Consider the following 27,253-nt stretch of genomic DNA (forward strand, 5'->3'; position numbering starts at 1 on the left):
CAGTGTTTTGTGTACCTAAGGAGCAACAATGGAAATGACCTTCAAAATTTAACAGCTACATAAAACTGCCCACATGGAAACTGATTATTTCCACCACAAAAAATATATACTTGGTTCTATTACTTACTCTTTCAAGAGATCTTTATTTTCACATATCTCATCTTCCAGTTTCAAATGAAGTTTTTCATTTTCAAACTGATTTCATAGGGAACAAATGCAAAGAGACACTGTTATTGAAAAATCTATTAGAAATGCACTTTGGCTTCTCAAATTCCTCATGAAAAAGTAATTTGGGGCATCAGTAGACAGAAGTCTGTTTTATCTGGTATTACATGCTGAGTCATCTTTTGCATGAAAGATGTAATTATTAATGAACAATAATTTACCAGCAAAAGAGACACTTACAGGTATATTCTTCATATCCACCCTCACACAGGACAGGTGCCTGCAACTTCTCAAAATAATCATTTTCTCAAGGCACAAACCAAACTGCAACAGTCTTTAATATTTACATAGTGTCAGACTGAATCAGGAAGCACTGAACTTCATCTATTCAATGTACACTATACAATACTGGCCTGCAGTTCTTGAATGGCTTTATTCTGTGCTTCAATAATCTTTCTATTCTCTTGGAGTTTTCTTTCTTTCTGGTTTAGTTCTGATTCCACAGTCAGTTTCCACTGCTTGATCTTCTCAGCCTCTTTGTAGAGTTTTGAGAACAATTCATTCATTGTTTCTGGATTCTATTAAAACAGGTTCCACAATTTAATCTCAAATACTATCTAATTAAGACTGCTGTAGTTAACATATTTATCTCTTAGAAACATCACAAGAGTAATATTTTTTCCACAGATGGTGATATAATCTTAGATATGATCAGGAGCCCAAGTTTAAATCTTTCTGCATCCTCTATGTATGTAGCAAAAGGCATTACAGAGCACATAGGAGAAACAAATAACATGAAATATCCCAAACCCCCTTCAGACATCACCAAATAGATGGGCTTAAAGACATGGATAACTGCAGGCCAGCAAAATCAATAAAAGTTTTGCCAGAATTATCAGTGAAGACAAAATTCCTTCTAGCAGGTTCTTCACCCCATTTCTGTCCTCTCCTTCTGACAGACACTGCTGAGTTAAGTAAAGGCAGCTTCAGAGACTTTGCCCAGGAGTACCTGTGATATTGCCATGAACACACACAAATCACAGAATCACAGAATAATGAGGTTGGAAGAGACCTCTCAGATCATCGAGTCCAACCTATGCCCTAACACCTCAGCTATAGCACCAAGTGCCATGTCCAGTCTTTTTTTAAACACATCCAGAGATGGTGATTCTACCAACTCCCTGGGAAGAGCATTCCAGTGCTTTATTATTCTTTTGGTGAAAATTTTTTTCCTAATATCCAACCTATCCCTCCCCTGATGTAGCTTGAGACTGTGTCCTCTGGTTCTGTCATTTCTGTCCTGTGGAAGAGACCGACCCCACCTGGCTCCAACCTCCCTGCAGGAAGCTGTAGAGAGCAATAAGGTCACCCCTGAGCCTCCTCTTCTCCCGGCTAAACAGCCCCAGCTCCTTCAAACGTTCCTCACAGGGCTTGTGTTCCAAATCCCTCAGCAGCCTTGCTGCCCTCCTCTGGATGTGCTCCAGCATCTCAACGTCCTTCCTAAACTGAGGGGCCAGAGCTGGACACAGCACTCAAGGTGCAGCCCCAGCAGTGCCCAGTACAGGGGCAGAATGAGCTCTCTGCTCCTGCTGGCCACACCATTCCTGATCCAGGCCAGGATGCCATTGGCCTTCTTGGTCACCAGGGCACACTGCTGGCTCATGTTCAACCGGCTGTCACCAGCACCCCCAGGGCCCTTTCTGCCTGAGCACTGTCCAGACACACTGTCCCCAGCTTGGAACGTTGTAGGGGATTTTTGTGGCCCAAATATGGAACTCAGCACTTGGACTGATTAAACTTCATGCTGCTGGACTCTGCCCATCCATCCAACTGATCTAAGTCTCTCTGCAGAGCCCTCCTTCCTTCCAAGAGGTCAACACAAGCTCCTAGCTTAGTGTCCTCTGCAAATTTACTGATGAAGGACTCGATGCCCTCATCCATGTCGTCTATAAAAATATGAAACAGAACTGGTCCCAGTACAGCCCTGAGGGACAGCACTGGTGCCTGGCTGCCAGCTGGATGCGGCACCGTTCACCATCACTCTCTGGGCCCATCCAGCCAGTTCTGAGCCCAGCACAGAGTGCTTCTGTCCCAGCCATGGCTGCAGCTTCTCCAGGAGTGTGCTGTGGGAGACAGTGCCAAAGGCCTTGCTGGAGCCCAGACACACAACACCCACAGCCTTTCCTGCATGCACCAGGTGGTCACCTGCTCACAGAAGGAGCCCAGGTTGGTCAGACATGACCCACCCTTGGTAAAGCCCTGCTGGCTGGGTCTGATAGCCTGGCCATGCTGTGAGTGCTGTGTGATAGCACTCAGTGTGAACTGCTCCATTATCTCACCTGCTACTGAGGCCAGGCTGAGTGGCCTGGAATTACCAGGATCCTCCTTCCTACCTTTTTTGTATATGGGTGTCACACTGGCCAGTGTCCAATCACCTGGAACCTCACAGTGAGCCACAACTCCTCATAAATGATGGAGAGAGGCTTGGCAAGCTCATCTGCCAGCTCCCTTATCACCCTGGCATGGATCCCATCTGGACCCAGGGATTTATAAATATCCAAGTGTCCCAGCAGTTCTCTGCTCACACACAGAGCAGGAAGGAAAACTACCACCCTTGTGCCCTTAGGACACCTTGAAAGTGCCCTACAAGCAGGGCTGGCCCAGTGGTCGAGGCAGGGAGAGCAACACACGAGCCCCAAGGGCCCTTTGGTTCACTTACAACAGCCCCAAACACCATCCTTGTTCTGGCTGCACCACAGTTTTGTTACAGTCCTGATGGTACTTTAATAGCTTAGGATTAAAAAAGTCTAAAAATTGTCAGGGATATGAAAATCAGCAGGGAGAGCACAAGAAATGTGTTTTATTTTGTGGTAGCAAACAGTGTTTTGTAGCTGCAAAGTATAGAAGCTATTGCAAAAAAAATGAGCTGTACTGAGTTGTGCCAAAGCAGAGATCTGCTGGTAAAGACATTGTGAAAAGAATCCAGTGCTTGAGGAAACCACTGAATTCATTGTTTTACAGATAAAATAAAGCCAGACAAGGCAATTAGGATAATCTACTTCAGTTTTCCAAAGAATACTCTGACTTCAACCCTTCTGCCCCTCAACAGAATATTCAGAAGCAGTTCCACAAGGATACTTAAATGTTTAAATCTTATTCTAATTAAAGCTCTTAGACTACACAGGCACTTCAAATAAAGAAAAAACAACAACAATATTGCTATCACCCTAATTTTTAAAGATTTGTTTCCAAGCATGTTCACTAAATCACAAAAATCTCCTCTAAGTGATTCAGCTTTCAACAGGAGACAGAAAACATTATTCCCTTTTGACTACTTCCTTTAGGCCTGAAATATCTACTGAATAATGCTTTAGGCACTGTTTGGGAACAAATTCAAAAGACCCCAAGGAATGAGATGTGCAGAGTTGATACTTAGCTGACCTCTTCATCTACTTCAGAGCAAAGTTTCACTTGCTGTGAAATTGTATCTGAAACATGAAGAGATTTTGATCAATGTATTTCTAAAAAAAGTAACAGTGAAACTGTATTTAACAGTTACAGGTATGAAACTGTGAGACAGCTCATGAAAACTAAAACTTGACCATCTATAAAAATCTAAAGAAGGTGCGTGGCAAATATTCCAATCATACCTGAATCAGTGATTTCGCCACGGCTCGACACATCCAATGGCAGCTTAAAGTCATCATCTGAGCATCTCTTAAAACCCTGCACAAATTTAAAAATTAGTTTCTTATGGGTAGATTTGCAAAGAAAGAATTATAAAATCCAGGAAAAAAAATCCCTACAGTTGATGTGAAAATAGAATTTGTCATTAATAAAACAGCTGCCTACAATTTTCAAAGCCCAAGGTATTGGTAATGGCTTTGGAACTCACTTCTTACTTCCCAGTGGTTTATCAAACTGTTGGTGTCCTGCAGTTTGATTTATAGACTGTGGCCAAAGGGGAGCTTTCAATGCAGGGAACTCAGCAGCTCCTGCCTGTCTGGGCACTGCTGCATGGCAAAGGACTCAAGGAGACAAATTACTTTTTTGAAGACCAGTAGTTGATATTTCTTTTTTGCTTTACTTCCAAGGGCACTTCTAAACCATATCTGATTATGTTTCAGCATGAAAATAACCTTTTACAAGGTTTTGAAGTCACAGAAGTTCATCCTGTAAACAGCTAACTCATCTGCTGTCAGAATATCCCATTTGAATCTCAACATATTTCATAAGGAGCTTCGACATGAAAAAATAACTTGTTGAATTCCCATAATTCAGTGTGGGGACAGAACATTTTCACTGCACACCTGATCTGGTGAGACCAAGACACCAACACCAGTGTGAGCATCTGAGTGGAGCTGTGGGAATCCATAAAATCAGAGGGGTTTGGGAAAGCTGCAAAAGGCAGCCTCAGAGACAGCAGAACTGTGATTAGAGCCAAGCAGCAGCCATGAGATTGGTCAGCAGAAAAATTATGTAAAAAGTAGAAAAGTAAGGACAAATAGAACAATGGTCTGTGTATTAACGCTCGGCTAGAATAACTAATAACACCCTAAGTTACAGAAAAGTTTATCTAGCGAGATATTAGGAAGTTCTAAGCTTTATAATGGAGCTCTGTGCATTGTGTTTTAGGGCTTACAAGCAGGTATTGTTTTCAAAATAAGAAAGCATTGTTTTAACCAAAGGTACGTGTGCTTATAGTGGTTGGATAGAATTACCATCAATCTGCTTTTGCTTTGTGTGATTGGTCAAAAAACTTTTAAAGTAAGTTGTAACATTAAGTTCTTTGTCTGCTGCCTGGGATGTGAGCTGCTGGCATCTTCCCATTGTTATAACCATGTAGTGAGACTGATGCTGGAAAATAAAACAGCTCAAGGCAGTTCCTCAGCAGTTCCATCCCATTGGTGATTTGTACACAGACCCCGGCTGGCGATAGAGCCCTGCTCGCTCTCTGGGCTGAATTACCCACATCAAACACGGACTTACAGCACAGAGCGGATGCTCGAGAAGATGATTCCCTTCAGTTCTGACAGAAAACAACAACAAAAGTCTTTGAAATTCAAACCGAATATGTCTGTACATACGCCACTCTAGGCATATGCACAGAAATTAGTCCAGTGCAGGAGCTGTCACGGCCCATGCAGGGGCAGGTGTGTGTGTGCTCCAGCCCGGGGCAAGGGGCAGGTGTGTGAGTGCTCCAGCCCGGGGCTGTGCCCAATGCAAGGGGCAGGTGTGTGTGTGCTCCAGCCCGGGGCTGTGCCAGGGCAAGGGGCAGGTGTGTGTATGCTCCAGCCCGGGGCAAGGGGCAGGTGTGTGTGTGCTCCAGCTCGGGGCTCTACCGGGGCACTCCCCGGGCCCAGCACTGTCCCCGGGGAAGGGCCCCTGCGCTTTCCCCCCGTCCCCTCCTCAGCCGCGGCCTCCAGAGCAGCGCAGCCCGAGGGGGCGGCAGGGGGGCGGGGGGGTGGTATGGGCCGCCCTCAGCGGCCCCGCGGCCGAGCGCTCACCTGGGATCTACCCGCAGACACCTGCCCAGCGCTCAGGCGCGGCGGCATGAACAATTTAAAGCGGTTTTCCTTCTCCATGGCTCCGATAAATGGGCGGCCGGGGCGGCCCCGGCTCCCGGCGGCCGCTGAGGGCGGGCGCGAAGGGCGGGAAGCGGCAGCGGCCCCTCAGCGCGGGAGAGCTCTGAGGGGAAGGGGGGGGTCCCGCCTGTGCAGGGAGTAACGGGGAGCCCAGTCCTCCTGTGGGAAAAATGCGTATTTTATTATTGACTTTTCGCAAATATTAATCCAAATTACCCAAATTATTATTACTCTAATTATATTGCTATTTTTATAACCATTTTATTACTTTAAAAATTTTAAAAAACAAGTGATTGGTGTTTTTCACATCCTGTAACCCCCCCCGTTTTGTAAATGGCTCCCCAAGAAACATCGGTACGTGGGATATTGTGTGTTGGGCACTGTGTGAAAAATACCAATCACTTGTTTTTAAAATTCTCAAAGTTTAATAGTAATTAAATTGTTATAAAAAGACTAATATAATTTGGCTAATAAAAATTTGGACAATTAAGTTTTAGGACAATACGAGACAATAAGAACAAAGAGTTATGGATGTCCAAGTACCTTTTCCTGGGCAAAATAAGCCCAAAAAAGGACACAGGTTAACAGAGGATTAACCCTTAAAAACAATAACCTGTTGCATATTCATACATCTCATATATGATGCATAAATTCCATTCAAACACAGGATTCTGTCTGGTCAGTGTCACCTTCTCCCTCTGAATCCTGACAGCGCCTTCATGGCTGAGCAGGCAGGAAGAAGTTTGTTTGTTCTGATAAGAGAGCAATAAATTCTCTTTCTCTGAAAGATTTAGGTGTCCTGTGGCTGCCATCTCGCTGCGAGTCCTCTCTTTAAAAAAGTATCTCACATAGCATGGTTTCTATTTTAACATTATGTTATACAATAAAACTAGATTTAAGACACTACGTAAGAAAATTAGTACAACATAACTTTCTAACACAACACATATAATATTCATGTTAATATTTGTGAAAAGCCAGTCATACAATATGCATTTTTCACACAGGTAATGCAGGCCCTGGAGGGATCTCCTGAAGCTGGCACAGCCCCAGCAGATGGCATGGGTGAGGAGGGGGCTGCTGGGGGGCAGTTTGGAATAACTTTGCTGTCCTAAGGTGACGTTATGATGCTTGTATCCCCAGTTGTCTGTTCTGTTTATGCTGGATATTATGTTCTGTGCCTTCAAGGCTGGCTCTGAAGAGTGAAGTTTTGTTTTGGTTTTATTATCAGCTGCTCCCCCACGGCTGGTGGGACAAACAGACAGGGCAGTACATGATGTTGCTTTTGCTTTTTGCTTGGCTTTTTGCTTTGCTCTTGCTTCTGCTTTTTGCTTCTGCTCATTAGTTAGTTTAGCTAAGCAGTCTGAATTTTTCCCTGGACTGTTTCTCCTTTCCCGTTTTTGGAACCACTCAAACCTGCTCCGGACGGGGACCTGGGAACACCGAGAGTTTGCACTTTGTGGCTGCAGCAGCTGCCCCAGCGCCGGAGGGACTGATAACAGAGCGACCACCCCCAAGAGAGACTTTCTGAATTTGTCATGTTTTTCAGAGTGGTGAAAGAGTGGTGTCATCCAGTATTGTTCATTTTGTGTGCTGGGGGGTGCTTTGCCTGTTAAATAAACACGTTCTTTCCGCTTCTCTCCAAGGAATCCTTCCCAACCCAGTTAGGGGGAGGGGCCGTGTGGGTTTGCTTTCTGGAGGGGCCCCTTTGGAAGTTTTCTCCCAAATTTGCCCTAAACCAGGACAAAATTTGGTGCCCAACACATGAGGCTTGAGAGAGAGTTGAAAAAACCCAGGTCTGAGTGCATTTTGGTTGCCATTACTCTATGTTTGTATAAAGCAGTTAATGGCCATGTTTTTTGAATTCATAATGTCTCTTGGAGTGAAGGCTTGCATGCATTTCTGGTCCCTAGGTGCGGAGGATCATTAACGGGACATCACGCCATGATCAATATGATCAAGTGAAACCAATTTATTACAAAAAGCAAGCCATATTTATACTGTTCTCTATTGTTCACACCTCAAGCTAATACATGATTGGTTAAATCCTTTTTATGCATGCATTTTGACATTTCAGTTAATTTTAGTTAGTCTTTCTTCTTCATGCATCTCGCTGCAGTTTTCTTATCTGCCTTTGCATCCAGAACCATCTGCTGCTGAGCATGTTCTTCTTCTTTGATGTCCTTTGAGGGCATAGTGACCTTACTCAGTTTCTATGAAGGCTGGATTGTGCACATGTTGCATATGTCCATTGTCCTGCAAAAAACCCTCAACACTCCTCCCAATGCTTTCTGGTCATTCAAGTGCCCTTCAGCTGACTGGTTTCATGCTTTGAGCTTCAGGGAATTGCCCAATCTTTCTGAAGCTCAAATAAATATCATATTAGTCAACATCTTAATTGTTTTTATATCTCACAGAATTGCCTTTTCTTTTGTCTTTGTCTAAAACTGTTACTGTACAGAAATCTCTGGGGGATGTGGGACATATCAGATAGTGCTGGGACATCCCAGAGCACTTGGGGCTTGTCTCTGCACAGGAGAGCTCTTCATCCCCTTTCTCTCTTTTTCTCCTTCTGGGCATGGAGGGAGCTCCTGACTTCAGCATGTGACTCGTGTGTGCAAAGAGCAAATCTGGGCAGAATTGGGGCAGGGAGGGTTTGGGGAGACCTTGGGATCTGTGCTGGGCACAGAAGGTGTTTTCCATTGCTCTGAGGCTGTCTGCTGTGGAAAGTGGATTTAATATCCAGCAGAGGGATGACTTTTGCATTTGATGGAACTGTGCCTTCTCTTGGGTTTGTTGGCTTAAAAGATACAGAGAAGCACACACACAGCTAACAACTCCCGGGTTCCAGCAGTGTTCAGATAGAAATTCCAAGAGGAGGTAGGGTCAAGATGTGTGCTTGCCTTGTGATCAGCCTTAAATACCCCTTGGACTTCCTGGGCCCTTCCCCCAGGTGGGACTTGGGGTCTTTTGATCCCTCAGGAGCTGGGCTGGGGCTGCAGAGGTGGCTGTGGAGCATTCCCTGTGCTGTGCCAGGGACTGGCAGCCACTGCTGGGCTGGGATAGAGGCTCTGGGGGGATTGGGGTCACAGGGCAGGGCAGGGCTGGGATTACAGGGCAGGGCAAGGCTGGACCTGCCCCTTCCTCCCTCGCACACAAAATGTTTAGAGCCAACAATCTCCTCCAGTCTGTCACAACAGGGAATGCTGGAAGTGAAATCCCAGTTGTGGCCATGGGCACCTGGATTAGAAGGACAGTTCTTTTCCATAGGAAGGAAAGCACAGAGCTCCAAGGTTTGGAAAGCAGGTGAGGGCCTCAGTAGGCCAAGGCCAGCCAGACTTGTCAGGAATGGCAGATTTGTTACAGGGCTTGCAAGGGTTTTTCAGGGTGAAGAGAGAGATGAGAATGTTGACCTCATATTCAGAAGGCTTGATTTATTATTTTATGATATATGTTACATTATTACCATACTAAAAGGAATAGAAAGAAAAGTTCTCAGAATGCTAGCTAAGCTAAGAATAGAAAAGGAATGAATAACAAAGATCTGTGTCTCAGCAGAGACAGAGACCCAGCTCTGCTGTGAGTGGTCAGTAAATCCAAACATCCACATGAGACCAATCACGGGTCCACCTGTTGCATTCCACAGCAGCAGATAACCATTGTTTACATTTTGTTGCTGAGGCCACAGCTTCTCAGAAGGGAGAAAAATCCTAAAGAAAGGATTTTTATGAAAAGATGTCAGTGACACATTTAAACCGGCTGAGTTAGATAGACTGGATTAAATTACATAAATTAGAGAAATCAATTAGACAATTCAGCCAGTTAAACCAGTTACCCCAGCCAAAGGTGCCAGGCCCTGGGGGACTTTGCCCCGGATTCACCACCAGGAAGTTGGTTCTATTTAACCACCGGGAAGCTGTAATTTAGGATTTTTCCAGCCAGGGGAGGGATTTGCCTGCCCCAGGACATTCCCAGCACCAGTGGAGACCCAGAAGGTGCTCAGAGGGGGAGACCACAGGGAAATTTGGGGGCTGGGGTGGAGATACTGGATCCAGGGTCTACCTGGATCCAAGGAGACCAAGGTGGAGATTCTGGATCCAAGGAGTGCTGAGGAGAGCCCGGGACTGAGGAAATCCCAGAGCTGAGGAGATTTCAGTGCTGAGGAGACCCTGGATCCAAAGTGACACCGAATCTGAGAGAATTCCAGATCCAATAAATTTCCAGAGACAGGAGCAAGATTCTGGAGCTGAGAAAATTCTGAAGCCAAGGAGACCCCAGATCAGAGGAGAAGATTTCAGTGCTGAGGAGACCCTGGATCCAAAGAGACGCCCAATCTAAGAGAATTCCAAATCCAAAGAGATTGTGGATCCAAGAAATTTCCAGAGACAGGAACAAGATTCCAGAGCTGAGAAGATTCTGAATCCAAGGAGACCCCAGAGCTGAGGAAAAGATCCTGGATCAAAGAAGAAGATTTTGGAACAAAGAGACTCTGGAGCTGAGGAGGAGACCTTGGAGTGAGAAGATCACGGATTCAAGGAGACTCCAGAGCTGAGAAAATTCTGTCTCCAAGGCCAAGATCCCAGAGCTGAGGAAACCCCAGACTGGAGGAGTAGATTCTGTCCCCCTGGAGCAGCCAATCGCATGCCAAGATGTGGAATTTCCTGGAGAGGACCGTGGAGATCCAGATATCCAACAGCACCCGGAATGTCACCCTGGAGAACCCCAGGTGAGGGGAAGGTTCAGGAGAGCCCCTGGGGTGCAGGGTGTGTGGTGGTTTTAGTTTGAAATTGGGTGGAAACACCAATTTTGTGTTGTGGTTTAGGTTTGCTAATTTAAGATTTTTTTAATTTGAATTGTTTTTTGCTGATGTACTAAAGAATGTGGTACATTTGGTGTTGGCTGATTACTGATACACTTACTTTTTGTTGTGAGATAGGATTAGGAGAAAGGTAAAGCAGGTTTAAAACTTCAAGAGGGTACAAAGAAAATTTTATTAAAAGTAATTAGAAGGAAAAATGTAGTAAGAACTAAAACAAACCTTTTAGAACACTTTTCTTCTTCTCACAACTTTTCTTCCTCACTGATAATGTAAAGAAATTACACTTAAGATTTTTAGTTAGATTATAACTTTTAAAATAGTTTTTCTTTAGTTTATTGAGGGAGAGAAGTCTTTTTTGTTAAGGTTATGGAGACTTTTTTATAAGAGACAAAGGAAACAGGTTTTTTGTGGTTCTTAATTTGTTACAAACAGCAGTTGTTTGGGGAATTTTGCTATGATGAAGTTTTTCTTATTGTTATAAGCATTTTTATAGCTTGTTGATGGGTTATGTTGATTTAGGGGGTATTGTTTTAAAGATATGTTGTTTCAAGGTGAAAATTCTCTTTATTGTCTATTTTTAAAATTATTTTTATTTTTAGGAATAGAGATTTTCTTTTTTTTTTTCCCGAAGCATAGGAGTACGCCTTTTTTCTGTTTAACTTTTTCTAGGATTACAGCTATTTTAGCATTTGTTTATTTTAGTATGGAGGCCTTTTTTTTGCTATCAACTTTATACACTTTTATCTCTTTATAGCTTTATGTGCTATAAGGAAAAAGAGTCTTTTCTCTATAGCTTATAAGAGGATTTTAGCTCTAAAAAGCAAATAATTTCTTTTTCTTCCTTATTTGGGACTTCTTCTACACCAGCTTTGATGTCTTTATGCTGTTCTTTTACATGTTTGTATTTTGGGTTTTTTTCTCATTTGAGAGAGGATTGAGGCACTGGAAGGGTTAACATTACATTGAATTTGACTCCATGTGCTCAGAAGGCTGATTTATTATTTTATGACATTATATTCTATTATCTCAGAATTTCTGCTGATCACAGTGACCCCAAGATGTGTCAGAAAGTCTCTTTTCCCAGCCCGGCAGTAGAAGAAGGAGTCAGAACTCTTCTATTCTTGTTCTTAAGGTTGTTTATTGGTTTTTTATCTATAATTTTTTTTACTCACCGAGGTCTGTCTGGCAGGTTGGGTTGAGGCACATTGCCCGTCCTTGGGGTGGTGTTATCTTTTTATGCTAAAAGCTACGTGTACAATATTTACAATAACTTCTAAATGCTTATCACCTATGTTAGACGGTGAGTTTTTACTCTAAACCAATCTAAAAATGCCAACAACACTTAAAATATGGAGAAAGAAGGAAGGGAAGGGAAGGGAAGGGAAGGGAAGGGGAGGAAGGAAGGAAGGAAGGAAGGAAGGAAGGAAGGAAGGAAGGAAGGAAGGACAAGGCACACTTAAATTCTTGTATCTTGGGACTTCAAGCCCTCATTCTAAAAATCTCAAAAATCTATTTTTCGCCCCATGACAAACTAACTAGTATTCTACTTAAACTCTCTTGACTTGTAATCCTTCATATAAAGGCTGGTAATTGTTTTTTCCAAGGGCTAAATCAAAGGCACAGGGGTCTTGGGCTCTGTGCCAAGGGCTCTGAGCCCTCCAGGCAGGGGCTGGAGCCCTCCAGGGCAGCCAGAGGAATTTCCTGGGTTCCCTCAGTATTATATTAAAATAAATTATATACTAAAACTACACTAAAGAAAAAGAAAGGATACATCAGAAGGCTGGAAAAGAATGAACAATAAAACTCGTGACTGACCAGAGTCCCGACCCAGCTGGACTGGGATTGGTCATTAATTAAAAACAATTCACATGCTGGGTAATCAATTCTCCAAATCACATTCCAAAGCAGCAAAACAGGGAGAAGCTGAGGCTTCCCAGGAGAAGAAATCCTGGCAAAGGGATTTTCCATAAAATATCACAGTGACGCTGTTTCACTTGGTTTGGCTGAGATGGGGGTTGAGGTTGGAGTTTGCTGCTTTTTTGTTGATTGGAAAGGAAAGAGAGAGTTTTGGGGGTTTTTGGTTTTTAACATGTGTGCTTCACAGAGTTGTTCCCAGCTTCTCAGTGGTTCAGCAGCCCGTTAGTTACACAAAAAGCTTTGCATCCCTTCCCTGAATTTTCCTCCCATTCCAAACCAGGACAGGGTGGTGTCGCAGACATATTTTATGAAAAATCTTTTCATTAAGATTTTTTCTCTTGAGAAGTTGAGAGACTTCAAAAACTAAATGTAAACAATAATTATTTGCTATTGTAGAATGCAGCAAGTGCATCTTTGTTTGGCTTCATGTAGTTGTTTTTAATTAATAGCTAATCATGGTCCAGCTGTCTCAGACTCTCTAGTCAGTCACAAGATTTTATTATCATTCTATCCTTTTCTATTCTTTACTAGCTTTCTGATGAAATCTTCTCTCCTATTCTTTTAGTAAGTTTTAATATATAATTTTCTTTTGATATAATATATATAATAAAATAATAAATTTGCTGCTGTAGAATGCAACAAGTGCATCTTTGATTGGTCTCATGTAGTTGTTTTTAATTAATGGCTAATCACAGTCCAGCTGTCTCAGACAAGATTTTATTATCATTCTATTCTTTTCTATTTTCTGCCAACTTTCTGATAAAATCTTTTCTTTTATCCTTTTAATAAGTTTTAATATATAATTTTCTTTTAATATATATCATAAAATAATAAATCAGCCTTCTGAAACATAAAGTCAGCATTCTCATGTCTTCCCTTGTCCTGAGACCCCTGTAAACACCACCACAGGGTGGGGTCATCATCCCACGATGGGAGCATCTCCTAGGGCTTGGTCCATCTCATACTTGTCCACCAGTGCCCCCAGCACCTCCCAGCAGTGTCCCCATCACCTCCCAGTGCTCCCAGCACTTCCCAGTAATGCCCTCATCACCTCCCAGCACTTCCCAGTAATGCCCTCATCACCTCCCAGCACCTCCCAGCAGTGCTCCCAGCACTTCCCAGTGCCCCCAGCACCTCCCAGCAGTACCCCCATCACCTCCCAGTGCCCCCAGCACCTCCCAGTAATGCCCTCATCACCTCCCAGTACTCCCAACACCTCCCAGCAGTGCTCCCATCACCTTCCAGTGCCCCCAGCACCTCCCAGTGCCCCCATCACCTCCCAGTGCTCCCAGCACCTCCCAGCAGTACTCCCAGCACCTCCCAGTGCTCCCAGCACCTCCCAGTGGTGCCCCCATCACCTCCCAGTGCTGGTGAGACTGTCTCCTGCTGGTTCCACCACCCGCCACTTGCTCCACGATGATCTCCTGGTGTGTGACCGTGTTCACAGGGGCCCAAGAATGAGGGAAGAGATGAGGATCTGACTCCATGTTTCAGAAGGCTTGATTTATTATTTTATGATATATAATATATTAAAACTATACTAAAAGAATAGAAGAAAGGATTTCATTAGAAGGCTAGCTAAGAATAGAAAAAGAAAGAATGAATAACAAAAGGTTCTGTCTCGGAAAGAGAGTCCGAGCCAGCTGACTGTGATTGGCCATTACTTAGAAACAACCACATGAGACCAATCACAGATGCACCTGCTGCATCCCACAGCAGCAGATAACCATTATTTACATTTTGTTCCTGAGGCCTCTCAGGAACATTTTACATTTTGTTCCTTCTCAAGAGGAAAAATCCCAAAGAAAGGGTTTTTCATTAAAAAAATGTCTGTGGCACTGGGGGTCTCACCGTGCTCCCCTGATGGCACAGCCCCGTTTCTCCTCCCCAGGACCTACTTCTACAGCGGGCACAGCTCCGTCCCCCCCAGCCCCTCTGTGTCCCCAGGCTCCTCTGACACCTGCCAGCTCTCCAGCCCCCTGTTCCACGGCTGTTGTGGAGTCCTGGTCTATGAGGCCACCACCCTCACCATGGCCATCTTCTTCTCCAACCCCCTGGACTACAACCCCTTTGCCATGGAGCTGGGCCTGGAGCTGTCCCTGCTCAAAGCTCACCTGGGCAGCTTGAAGGACACCTACAGCCACATGTCCCAGATGAGGACGTCCTTCACCACCACCAGGAGCACTGCGTGCTGCCATGTCACCCTAGACACCTGCCAGGAGCCCGTCCAGGTGAGTGTTGGCCATGCCAAGGTGAGGCCACCATGTCCAACACACGGAGGTCCATTATCAGGGTGGTTCTACAGGAGCACAAGTGCTCTGGGAAGGAAGCTGGAGAGAGGCTTCCATGCTATGTGACAGCAAAGGAATTAATTTAGTTTTTACTGGGCTTGTGAACAGAGAAACCAGGCACACAAAAACTTCTTTTCCCAGCAAGAAGAGTTGGAAGAGAAGAAGAAAACATCCGGCTTGAGAATGTAGAAATAGACAAAACAAACAAAACAAGGACTGAATCTGGGCTTTATGGTAATGGGTAATTTGTAATATGTAAATTGCTTACTTGTAAAATCGTGTGTATACAAATGGTTAGGAGTTTCCTTTGTGTGACCTCAGGCATGAAGAAATTATGCCTTTTTAAACGAAATCAGTGTTAAGGAGGCTTGTTCCAACAATATGGAGTTTTTGTGGCAGCCAGAAGATTGGTCTAGAGCTTCAATGAATCTACAGATCTCCAGCCAGCACTGAGGAATTTTCAGGGAGAACCTCAACTTTAGACCTTCAGGGACTCGAGGCAAGATCCCTGGTGTAAGTGAAGGCATCATTTAAATTATTTTCCTTTGGGTCATTGACAAGGGATGCAAATCCCCACACAGAGTTACTGCTAAGTGTCAGAACACAGGAAATTCCTCTGGCTGTCTTGGATGGCTCCAGCCCCTGCCCAGGGGTCTCAGAGACCTTCGCACAGAGCCCAAGACCCCTGTGACTTTGATTTTGACCCATGGAAAAAAAAACTTTCCAACCTTATATGAGGATCTGCAAGCCACGAAATTCTAAGTAGAATAATAGTTTGTCATGGGGTGAAAAATAGATCTTTTGGGTTTTTAGCATGGGGGTTCAGGGGGCAAGATGGAGGAATCTGGGTGTGTCCAGTCTTTCTCCTTCTTCTTCTTGGCCTCCATCTTCTGCTGTGATGCTGGCACTTTTGGATTGGTTTAGAGTAGAAGCTCACTGTCTAACATAGGTGATAGGTATTGGGAAATTATTGTAAATAATGTACACATGGGTTTTGGTATAAAAGATAACACTGCCTCTGAAGGCGGTCAGTGTGCCTCAACCTGACCTGCTAGACAGACCTCCATGGGTTGGAGAAAGAATGATGTAGATAAGAAATAATGAACAACCTTGAGAATGAGAGCCAAGGAATCCTGAGTCATTCTTCAGCTGGGAAAAGAGACTCTCTAACACATCATGGGGTCATCGTTGAGACCTCAGAGACCTCCGAGATTGAAGGGCAGTCACCCCTTGGAGAAAGTCTTGATCATCTTCTCAGCTTTGCATCCCTCAGGTGAGAAAAGAAAAGCCTGAGGGACTCAGCTTCCTGGCAAATGGGCTAAGCACCTGGCCATCCTAAAGCAGCAGGAGTCAGACAGCAACAGCCCTGCAGCAGAGTGCAACTTCACACTCAATCTCCAGAAATCACTCACCTTTCCCCCAGCAACAAAGAGGTCCTTGCAGCCAGGAGGAAGAGAGATGACCAGACACTCTGTTGTGATATCTTGGTGAGACTTGTGGAAGCATGGAGGATTGGTAAGTGAAGAAACAAAAGCTGTTGTGGGAAAAGAGACATTCTGGAGAAGGGAAGTTTGGAGCAGAATAGGCCCTTAGAGCCAAGCCAGATTCTGTCTGTTGAACCTCTCCATGTCATGGTGTTGGCAGCTGGGCAGCCTTGGCCCAAAGCTGATGGGCACTGGCTGTGCAGGGAGGGAATCACTCCCCATCAGTGCATGTTCCTGCTTAGGAGCTGGATGCACTGCCTGGCAGGAGAAAATGACAGGGAGACAGTCTGCAGCTGCCCCAGGTCCTGCACAGACCCATCCCCTGTGGGCACTCCCTGCTCCAGGCTCTATCCATTGCCCAGATCAAGAAATGAATGCCCTGCTTAGCTGGGGCTGTGCATTAGTTCTGGCAGTACCACTCTCCCCTTTCCGTCATGCTGGGCCAGGAGAGGAGCAGGAGGCTCTCCTGGCACTGGCAGCTGTGTCCCTGCTGCCAAAGGCTGGGCTGAAGTGCACCCTGATCCCCAGCATCTTTCAACTGCCCGGGCACATGCCATGGGGCAGGCCAGGCTCCCCCGCCTCACTGGGGCTCTGGGGGGCCCGGCAGTGTTTCCTGGATGTGCCCCAGTGCCACAGCTCACCTGGGACACTTGGATTCAGGGCAGCACTGAGGGCAAAGTTCCTCATTCAGGCACACTTGCTTGGATGCTTAGATCCACATGGCAATGTCCCTGGGCTCCCCCTCAGCATGCTCAAGGGCATCAAGTAGCTCTCCTGCCTCTCTTGGCCTTTCAGGCTCTGCACCTGTACCCCATGCTTGCAGCAGGTGATTCAGGTGACAGGAGACTTTGGCACAATTGAGCACGCAAAGAAAACAACAGGTCTACCCCAGCCACAGGGGACAACAGGTCTACCCCGGCTCCAGCGGGACAACAGGTCTACCCAGAATCTGGAGGGGCAACAGGTCTAACCCGGCTCCATAGGGGCAACAGGTCTACCCTGGCTCTGTAGAGACACCAGGTCTACCCCGGCTCCAGCGGGACACCAAGTCTACCCTGGCTCCAGAGGGACAATAGGTCTACCCTGGCTCTGGAGGGACAACAGGTCTTACCTGGCTCCAGCGGGACAACAGGTCTACCCCGGCTCCGGGCCACCGGGGTTCAGCCTTGCCCCCTGGTGGCAGGCGCCGGCCAGGGACAACAGGTCTACCTCACTCCGGCGCACTTGGTCCAATTTCGGTGGGTGCCAGGTAGACCTGTTGTCACAGCCAGCTGCGGAAGTTCACCAAGGGGGCACGAAAGAGCCCATCTGGAGAGGCCAAGAGAGAAGGGCCAAAGAGGATCCTGAGAGGCCGAGAGAGAAGGGCCAAAGACCATCCCAAAGCCGCTCACTGGCCAAGGCCAGGCGGACACAGAAGCTGCCAGCGTGTCTCACTCCAGCCCGGCTTCTGCCGGCCCATTCTCAAGCGGTGGCGGCCCCCCTGGGCACTGCTGTCGGCCGAGGCGGCGGCACCTCATCCCTTTTCTGCCCGCCCTTAAGCCGGGGAGCCGCCTTGGCGGGCACAATTGTTCAGGGCTAGAGCCCACCCACGGTGCCCACCCACCCTAGGACAGACCCGCTCAGGAGCGCCGCTCCTGCTTGGCACTGCAGGGCCGGACGGATGCGGTGCTGCCTCTCCCCCGGTGCGGACCGCATGATCCTGGGGCACCCGGCGCTAAATCATTCCTAGACCACCTGATTCTGCCGCAGGCTTTTGGACAGAGCACAGCAGCTCCCTCGCTGCCATCTATTGACAATCAGCCCTCCACACAAGCTTTTCTCGCTCTGTCTCGCAACAGCGGCCGGCCCGCTGCTCCAGCCTGCGGGCGCGCTCCTCCTCCTCCTGCTCCGAGGTCTCTCTCGGTGGGCCGGGGCCAACAGGGGCCCAGCGCGGTCCTGCCTTGGCGCTCTCCTCCGCGCGGCTCCCAGGCCTGAGACAAGGGCCGGGAGCTTGGCCGCACAGCCGGCGGCGGCTCTGCCATTGCCGGGAGCGCGATGCGAGGGAGCCCGTTTGCTGCCATCTGCGGTCGCGGGGGTAGACTATTTATCCCTCCGGAGCCCGGATAGACCTGGTGTCCCTATGGAGCCGGGGTAGATCTGTTATATAGCAGGGTTTTGGGTGGACCTGTTGTCCCTCTAGATTTGGGGTAGACCTGTTGTCACTATGGATTTGGGGTAGACTTATTGTCCCCCCAGAGCTGAGGTAGACCTGTTGTCCTTTTGGAGCCCAGGTAGACTTGTTGTCCCTCTAGATTTGGAGTAGACCTGTTGTCCCCCCATAGCCATGGTAGACCTGTTGTCCCCCCAGAGCTTGGGTAGACCGGTTGTCCCTCTGCATTTGGGGTAGACCTGTTGTGCCACTGGTTCGGGGGGAGGTAAGGGGAGGGTCAGGACACTGCAAACCATCTCTGATCACAGCTCAGCCCTTCGTTTCTCTCTTCCTAGGTAAAAGCCATTCTTTGCCAACTCTTCACAAGCACTGTTTCCTCTCTGTGAGGACACAGCTGGCATGGAGAACATCAAGGCAGAGGGAACAATGACCAGAACCAATTCAATCTCAGTCAAGTGTCTTTTAGCCTAAAACTGGGAAAGGAAAGATGTGTTAAGCCTAAACCTCTTGCTCTCTTGACACTTCTCCTGAGTTCATGGGAAGGACAGCAGGTGCTGGATTCAGCTGCCCACCCAAAAATCTCTTCTGAGACCAGAGCTAAGCTGGGGTGTGCAACCATGGAGCCCCAGGAGGGCCCAGCTGTGCTGCACAGCAGAGCTGCCTCAGCCATGGGTTGTTGCTGATTGCAGTGAGAGATGTTTTTCAGGTTGATGAGGCAAGTGCCTTCTCCTTGCAGGGGCTTCAGTGTCCTGCAGGAATTGTGGAGTGGAATCTTAAGGCTCATTGCAGTTTGTGCCTGTTTAGGACTCATCTGGTTTGTGTTCATTGTTTTCTCCTGTGTGCAGATCTTCAGGGCTGTGCTGAGGATCCCCTCTGAGCAGGGATGGCACAAAGCCTGTCCACCTGCCTCCCTCACCTGCCCGTGCTCTCCCTGTTCCTCAGCACTGTCATGTTTGCTCACCTGAAGGCCCCCTCGATCTCCTCCCCATCCCTGTCAGTTCTGCACTCAGTGGTGCCTCCAGCCCTGAACGCCCTCATCTACAGCCTGAGGAATCAGGAGCTCAAGGCTGCAGTGTGGACACTGATGACTGGATGCTTTCAGGGACATTAAACTGCTGGCCAATTTCTGCAAATCACTTGTAATCTTTGATACTTTTTGTTAGTTTCATTTTGGAGGTTCTTTTTCTTTGTTTTAGTTTTTTCATATTGGCCACAAAGAAAAGCCACTCCTTGTGCCATTTCTCATTTTGTTTCTCTCCACCTTCCCTGTGGCCACACACTGTGTCAATGAGGGGCTGCACTCTTGGCAGCTTTAAATGAACTAAAGGATCTCCCAGCAAAGTTTTCACTGAAGATCCCTCTTTTGTTGCCTTCTCTGGACTGCAGCAGCAATGTCTGTGTGCAGAGCTGGGGGCAGATCAGTGCTGGCCCAGCAGCTGTGCCCAGCAGCAGCAGCAGCACTTGGTGTTGCCAGTGCTGCTGCTGTGGCCCTGCCCCACTGCCCTGGTGACCCTGGAGTTGCTGCAGGGCCTGAGTGCTCTCAGGGCCGGGCACAGCCCTGGGGGTGGCAGTGCCAGGGCTGCAGCAGGGACAGGCCATGGGCACTGCTGGGGCAGCGCTGACGCCTCTGGCCAGGCCCTGGGGGCTCCAGGCTCCTTGCCCAGGCGCTCTCACGAACACACCCAGGCCAATGCTCAGCACAGAAACCCCCGTGAGCAGCCCAAGGGTGGCCGTGGGCAGGCTGGGGGCAAACAGCATGGCTGGGGCTCTGCAAGGGCCCTGGGCAGATGGGAATGTTATGTTTGCCCAATTATCCCATAAAAAACCCAAACAATATTTAAGGTAGCAGCAATTTTAATTGAATAGTTTAGAAAATATATATAAAGAGAGATAATTTGGTTCAAATAATAGCGCATAAGCAAAAACAACCGCGGGGTACGGAGTGCAGGGTTCAATGACCCTTGCCACTTCACGTACAAGCTTGCCAAGTGAAAGTCACCCCTTATATGCCATGTGTCAATTCCATCTCCTCCTATTTTTGGTTTGTCACTTTTCTGTCTCCGCCTTCATTACCACCCTTATCACGCATGCGCCACCGCTTGGTTTGGTGGTCGCACAAGTCTTTGGGAGTCATCATTGATGAAGGCCCTGTAGTCTTCTTCCTTGTTCTTTAATTCACCTTTGGGTTACACATGCGCACCAAGCCAGTACAATGTAAGCCAAGACAAACGTATCACTGCATCTACATATCAAGGTAATAAATCCCTTATAATTAGCATTTTCTTGGACCCAACCAGGTTCTTTGGTCATTTTTAGCAACTGTATCTTCAGCTTCTTTCCTGTGGTCCTTGAAAACATATGCTGAGAAGGGGGGGGGGGGGTGGGGGGGGTGGGTGGAGCCCCTCCTTTCCCTCTCTTCTTTGGCATTACAACTTTTTAACATATTTTATTATTTCCAGATATTAGTTATTGTATCAATATTGATTACTGTTTCAATTTTTATCAGCACGAATCATATCTGTTTACCAAAAATCCCCCATTTCTCTTTTTGATCATTGATTCGTGCTGTATTTAAAAAGCTGTGCCCTGATAACCTTTATATTCTTCAAAATTTTTAATTTCTCGTTGTCTCCTTTCAGCTTCAAACTTTTCCAGCATTTCTGCTGCTGCCTCTAATTTTTCACACTATTTTTCAAATTTGGTCAACATTTCTTGGGCTATTTCAATCTCTTTAGGTCCTTGTTCTTTTACCTGGGTCGATTTAGTTGTTTAGATTTTAGATTTTGGTTTTCCTTTTTCTGCTGATTCTGAATCTAGAGACATTGTTGTAATCTGCATCCCCTGAATCACTGAATAAATTAACCTAATAAAACACAAAATCATACACGGCAGAAACAAAGTCCCACAATTGAGCATAACAACATGAACTCTAACTTTTTTCTCCCAACACTTCTAAAGAGGTTACTCCACCAATCTACTTTTAAGATTGAATTCCACTTCTGTACCGACACATGAGCCACCCTTTTAATTTCCTCTGCAAGTTCTGTGATAGCTTCCCCATAATCATCAATTTCTACACAGCACTCAAATTCATTAAGTCTCCCACAAGCTCCTTCTTTTTTTGCTAACAGATAGTCTAGGGCAATTTTGTTTTGGTACACAAACACCTGCATTTGTGTATATTGCCTGGCCAACATTTTTAAAGCATGGGAGGTGTGATTTTGCACTACCTCCACTACTGCTTGGAGCCTTATTAATCGATTCAACAGGTAAATTGGGGTTCTATATTCCCATGACCCATCCTGAGCCCATGTTGCTGGGTCATAATTTGCTATAATTTGTTTTGCAGGCCATTCGTCCTCCTCCCATTTTTGATTCCCTCCTGCTGTTGGAAAATTTAAATTCAAATGTCCTTTATTCCACTCTAGAGTTTCATACAGTGGAGTTCCTAGCACATTGCTCCTAGACTTCAGTAGAACAAAGAAGGAGGGTTGTATTATTCCCAAGGTACAGGTTCCTCTCCATTTTTGAGGAAACTCACTGTATGCTCATTGCCTACAAATCCAATAAATCCCATCTGAGGCTTTCCATTTCTTATCAGTTTTCTCCAGCTGTTCCCAATAAGACCTCAGGCTGTCGATGGATTGGTAGGGGTTAGCTCTAGGACTTTTGTACAATCATAAATTAATCTGTTCATCCCATTCACAATTTATTTCTTTTATTGGTCCCCAATATCCAACAGGGTTTTCAGGTTGCCAAATTTTTGAACGATTATCCATGTTAACCACCAATGTGGATTTACAAGGAGTATGCCCTACTATTTTATGAAATTTCCTTCCTTCTCGAGTTATAGAAATGATTCCAATTACTTGATGGCTTAAAATCCATCCTTCAGGTCTCTTCAATGTTCCAGAAATTTGGTTGTGGTTCCACTTTAAAAATTGCTCTGGAGCTAAGCTCTCACCTTTCCACAGCCGTCTTTCAGCCATTTTTAGACCTCCACAAATCCAACATTTGGATAATTCCAATTCTGTAGCAATCCTTTGCATCAACCCCACAAACAGATTCCTATTTGAGGCTGGCAAATCCCAATCTTTGTAGTACTGCTTTAGCTGTTTATACAATTCAGCCAATTCTGTTGACTCTTTTCTCCTGTTCTTTGCTCTATTCTCCTTTGGTTTTTTTTTCTTCTTTTATTTTCTCTTTCAATTTTTCTCTTAGTGCCTGGCCTCCTATTCCTATACTTGGATCATCTCCATTATAATTTATTTCAAAACAAACAAATCTTTCATGTTGAGGGCCAATCTGATTACCATGGGGATAAGGAGCTTGTCCATTATATCCCAAATTTTTCCCTACCCAATACATCTTTCCTTCCTTAATACAAACATCTATAACACTGCTGCGATTTTAGCAGGCAGAACTAACATATGGGTGTGTTACAAACACAGATTCTACCTTGTCCTTAATCCACACAGAGTGATTGCAATAATCACAAAAGTTGAAATTGCTGGGACTTGGGTTTGGCCTTGTTTGCTTTTTCATTGCCAAAACTCTGTCCAGTGTGGCTCTGTGGCTGTGGCCAACTGCCCAGGGTACCAGAATGATCACAGTGAAAATAATCCTTAGGAAATCTACCTTTCTACCTTTCTCAAGGCCCCTTGGGTTGCAACCAAGGGCCGAGATGCCAGTCTTCTCGGTAGCAAAGGCAATATCCCGGGATCTAGTCACTGGTGCTTTTAGTTTCCTTGTTACCCATAGCCCTACAGAGTTGGCTTGTCTCCTTTTAAATGCCATTTCCCAGTTCTAGCTGGCTAAGAAGCAATAATTAAAACAAAAAGAACAGGGAAAAGATTAGGCCGGAATACCATAAACCTCTATTTTTCAAAATTTCAGGGATGTGCCAACCACAATAAGATTTTCTAATTATTTTCTGCTTCAAGGGCGGGGAGTTTATTAAATCGCCGTCTCCAATAGGCAAACTCGCAGCACCAATATGCCACTGCAATGTGCCTATTATGTGGTATATAGATTTCTTCTCCACAACAACTATCAATTATGAGACACTTGTCTATAATATTATGAGTTGCTCCTTCTCTTATTTGTGCTATAGCCAATATAGCAAAAACCAATTGATCTAAGTTCTGTATTAATCTAATTGCTGCTGAAAGGGTCCCATCTCCCAGTCTCAAAGGTATCTCAAAAAATCACTAGCAATGTGTTCTATAATTAGCTGACTAAATACATAACCATAACAAAGCAAGCAAATGAATTGTCTCTCCTTTTCTCCCCTCTTACTCTCCTAATTACTCTCCACCATGAGTTAAAGAAAAGTGTGCAAACAATACATATCCATGGATGACATCCTAAACCATGTTTACCGCACTCCCAACATTTTACTTGTTTCTGAGCTCTTTTAACAACAGGTGTTATCAATCTCAGTTTCTGGAATTGCAATTTTGTAATCAGTTCTAATAATGTTGCTGGTGGGTGATCCTGGAGGAGATCTTTGATCCTTTTAGGCCGTTCTCACAGATTCAGAAAGTCTTTTATTCTTTTTCCACCGGTGTTCTTCTGCCTCCGAGCTCAAAGGAATTGCGGTCCGCAGCCACTCCAGGATGCTTAGTTCCTTCTTAATAAATTAGGGTTAATATAAATCAACTTAAATCCCACCATATCATCACATTCTTGGAATTTCATGTTCCAACAATATTTCCTTTTATTAGTAAAAACAGGTGGGTCCTGCACCTTTCAAGGTAGGGCAAGAAATTTATAAGTGCCCTTTCTTGTGGTGGGAAAAATGCACAGGTCTTGTGTTCCTAAAAATAGATCCTGACATCCACTCTTTGTTTTTCCCTGCAGATTTTTCTGTATTCAAAGCTGCCTGCATTTCTTGAACTGCTGCCACCAAAATTCTGGCATCTGCTTTCTGCTTTTCCTCATCTCCTTTCACATACACCTTTGTGCTCCTCTCAGTAACTTCTGAAGTCCCCTGTCCTGCCAGTCTTCTAATTTTTCCAGCTTTTTTCTGATGTCACTGCAAGATCTGGTCACAAACCGAATTTTTAACAGAGCCTGCCCTACTGCAGTATCAGTATCTATACCTGAATATAATTGCAAGTCTCTTTTTAATCTTTTAACCATTCTGCCAGCGACTCCTTTTTTTTTTTTTTTTTGATGCTCACTCAAAACTTTTCCTATATTATGTCCTTTAGGCACTGCCCTCTGAATTTCTTGATTTTCTTCCCTTCAGGATTCCCATTAATCCCAAAACCATATTATCATCCCCAGTGGGCTGTCCTGAGGAATGCTTCCCCCCTGAGAACCCCCCCTCACGGTTCCCAGATACCTCAAACCACTGCGAATTTTTCCTACAATCCGCATCCCCTGGGTCAAGGAACTTACTGTTTCCCTGACCCATTTCTGGCAGCAACAAACTAAGAAATCCCCGGTACCAGGAGAGTCTTAGTTACCCACACTCACCCCATGGCTAAACTCCTCACTTATTACTCTGTCACACTGCCTTTTCAATCTACTTGTTCCACTCCTATGTCTCCCTCTGCAATCTACTTGTTCCACTCCTCTCTCCCTCTTTCTCAATCTATTAGCCCAGTCCTCTCACCATCTAATCACATACTAAATTGCCTGCTACCAACCCCTCCAAGGAACTTGAACCTATTAATTCACTCTCTCAGTCTCCCTACTGAGTCAATCCCTCCTGCCCAAGGACCTTCCCACAGGTGCCTAAGCCAGGGATCCCCTCCTTCCCCCTGGGTCAAACCCTCCCGGGGTCCCCACTCATTCACTTTTCACTCACTTCCCTCCTTTTCCGGCCGGTCTCCTCGCGGAGAACGTGAAAACGCGGTACTGGGAGGTCCCAATCACTTCGGGGGTCCGGGACTGCCCAGCCCCCGTCTCAGACACTCCACACACACTCACACACACATACAGCCACCCCCCGACCCAAAATCTCGTGATACTCACAGCCTCCTTTTCTCATGAGGGTCTTCGTGCACAAAGCAGTTTTCTATGGGTACTCTCTCTCCTATAAGCCAGCACTCTGATGGGAGCCTCTCCTGCGCACTTCCAATAACTAATTTGCTTATGCATTATTGTAAAAAGAACTCTCTTTTCCCAAGGGAGAGTGGTGTAGCCTTGGGACCACTTAAAAGTCTGGTGGGGAGCTCCTTCCCAGAAGCTATCCACCTCCCCGGAGTTAAAAGAGTTCCTGGGTTTCGGGACCAAAATTGTTATGTTTGCCCAATTATCCCATAAAAAACCCAAACAATATTTAAGGTAGCAGCAATTTTAATTGAATAGTTTAGAAAATATATATAAAGAGAGATAATTTGGTTCAAATAATAGCGCATAAGCAAAAACAACCGCGGGGTACGGAGTGCAGGGTTCAATGACCCTTGCCACTTCACGTACAAGCTTGCCAAGTGAAAGTCACCCCTTATATGCCATGTGTCAATTCCATCTCCTCCTATTTTTGGTTTGTCACTTTTCTGTCTCCGCCTTCATTACCACCCTTATCACGCATGCGCCACCGCTTGGTTTGGTGGTCGCACAAGTCTTTGGGAGTCGTCATTGATGAAGGCCCTGTAGTCTTCTTCCTTGTTCTTTAATTCACCTTTGGGTTACACATGCGCACCAAGCCAGTACAATGTAAGCCAAGACTAACATATCACTGCATCTACATATCAAGGTAATAAATCCCTTATAATTAGCATTTTCTTGGACCCAACCAGGTTCTTTGGTCATTTTTAGCAACTGTATCTTCAGCTTCTTTCCTGTGGTCCTTGAAAACATATGCTGAGAAGGGGGCGGGGGGTGGGTGGAGCCCCTCCTTTCCCTCTCTTTTTTGGCATTACAACTTTTTAACATATTTTATTATTTCCAGATATTAGTTATTGTATCAATATTGATTACTGTTTCAATTTTTATCAGCACAAATCATATCTGTTTACCACAGGAAGGAGCAGCAGAACAGGGGCTGATCCATTCCCAGTGCGCTGCACAGCCCAGGGCAGCGTCCCAGAGCGTCCTGATGGAGCTGCCAACAACATCCCCCCTCTGCAGCCCTCGCTTCTCCCCGCAGCTCACACAGGAGCCCTGTCCCGTTCCTCGGCTGTTCGAACGGCCTGGAAAGGCTCTGGATAGCCTTGGGGCAGGCCACGCTCCAAAGGACAAAAGGATTCTTCATGTTTTTCAGTTCTTCAGTGTTGTTTATTAATTCTTATCTACAATATTTTCTCCCGGCCCGACAGAGGTCCGCACAGCAAGTCAGCCATGAGCACACTGACTGCCCTCAGGGCGGTCACTTATCTTTATACCAAAAACTACGTGTAAGATATTTACCTTTTCTCCCCAATACCTTTCACCCTTATTGACAAGTGCACATTCAGTAAGAACCAATCTCAAAGTGCCACCATCACCATCGAAGATGGATGACAAGAAGAAGAAGAAGAAGGACAGGACATACCCTAATTTCTCCATCTTGTCCCCTAGAACCCCCCTGTACCGAGATTCTAAAGCCTGTGTTTTCACTCCATAATTAATCTATCCCTTCATCATTTATCCCCGTGTGATCCTCCCATCCTCATACAGGTGTTGCTTCCTGTGCAGGAGCAAAGTCTAACCACCAAACACTTCTGGCAACGTTCCAGGACTTCCAAGCCCCCCAAGGGTTGTCTCGGTGACTCTGCACATCAGGCATGTTGTGCTGAGTTCCCACAGTGCCCCATCCTTGCAGGCACAGACACGACAGCACTGGCTCAGAAGCCCCTGTTTGCATTGCACAGAGCAGGGGGAGCACCCCCATGCTGTTGGTGTGGGGACAT

Source organism: Melozone crissalis, unplaced genomic scaffold, assembly GCF_028551555.1.
Source record: "Melozone crissalis strain CALT ecotype California unplaced genomic scaffold, PUWL_Pcris_2 ptg000218l_1, whole genome shotgun sequence".
NCBI lineage: Eukaryota > Metazoa > Chordata > Aves > Passeriformes > Passerellidae > Melozone > Melozone crissalis.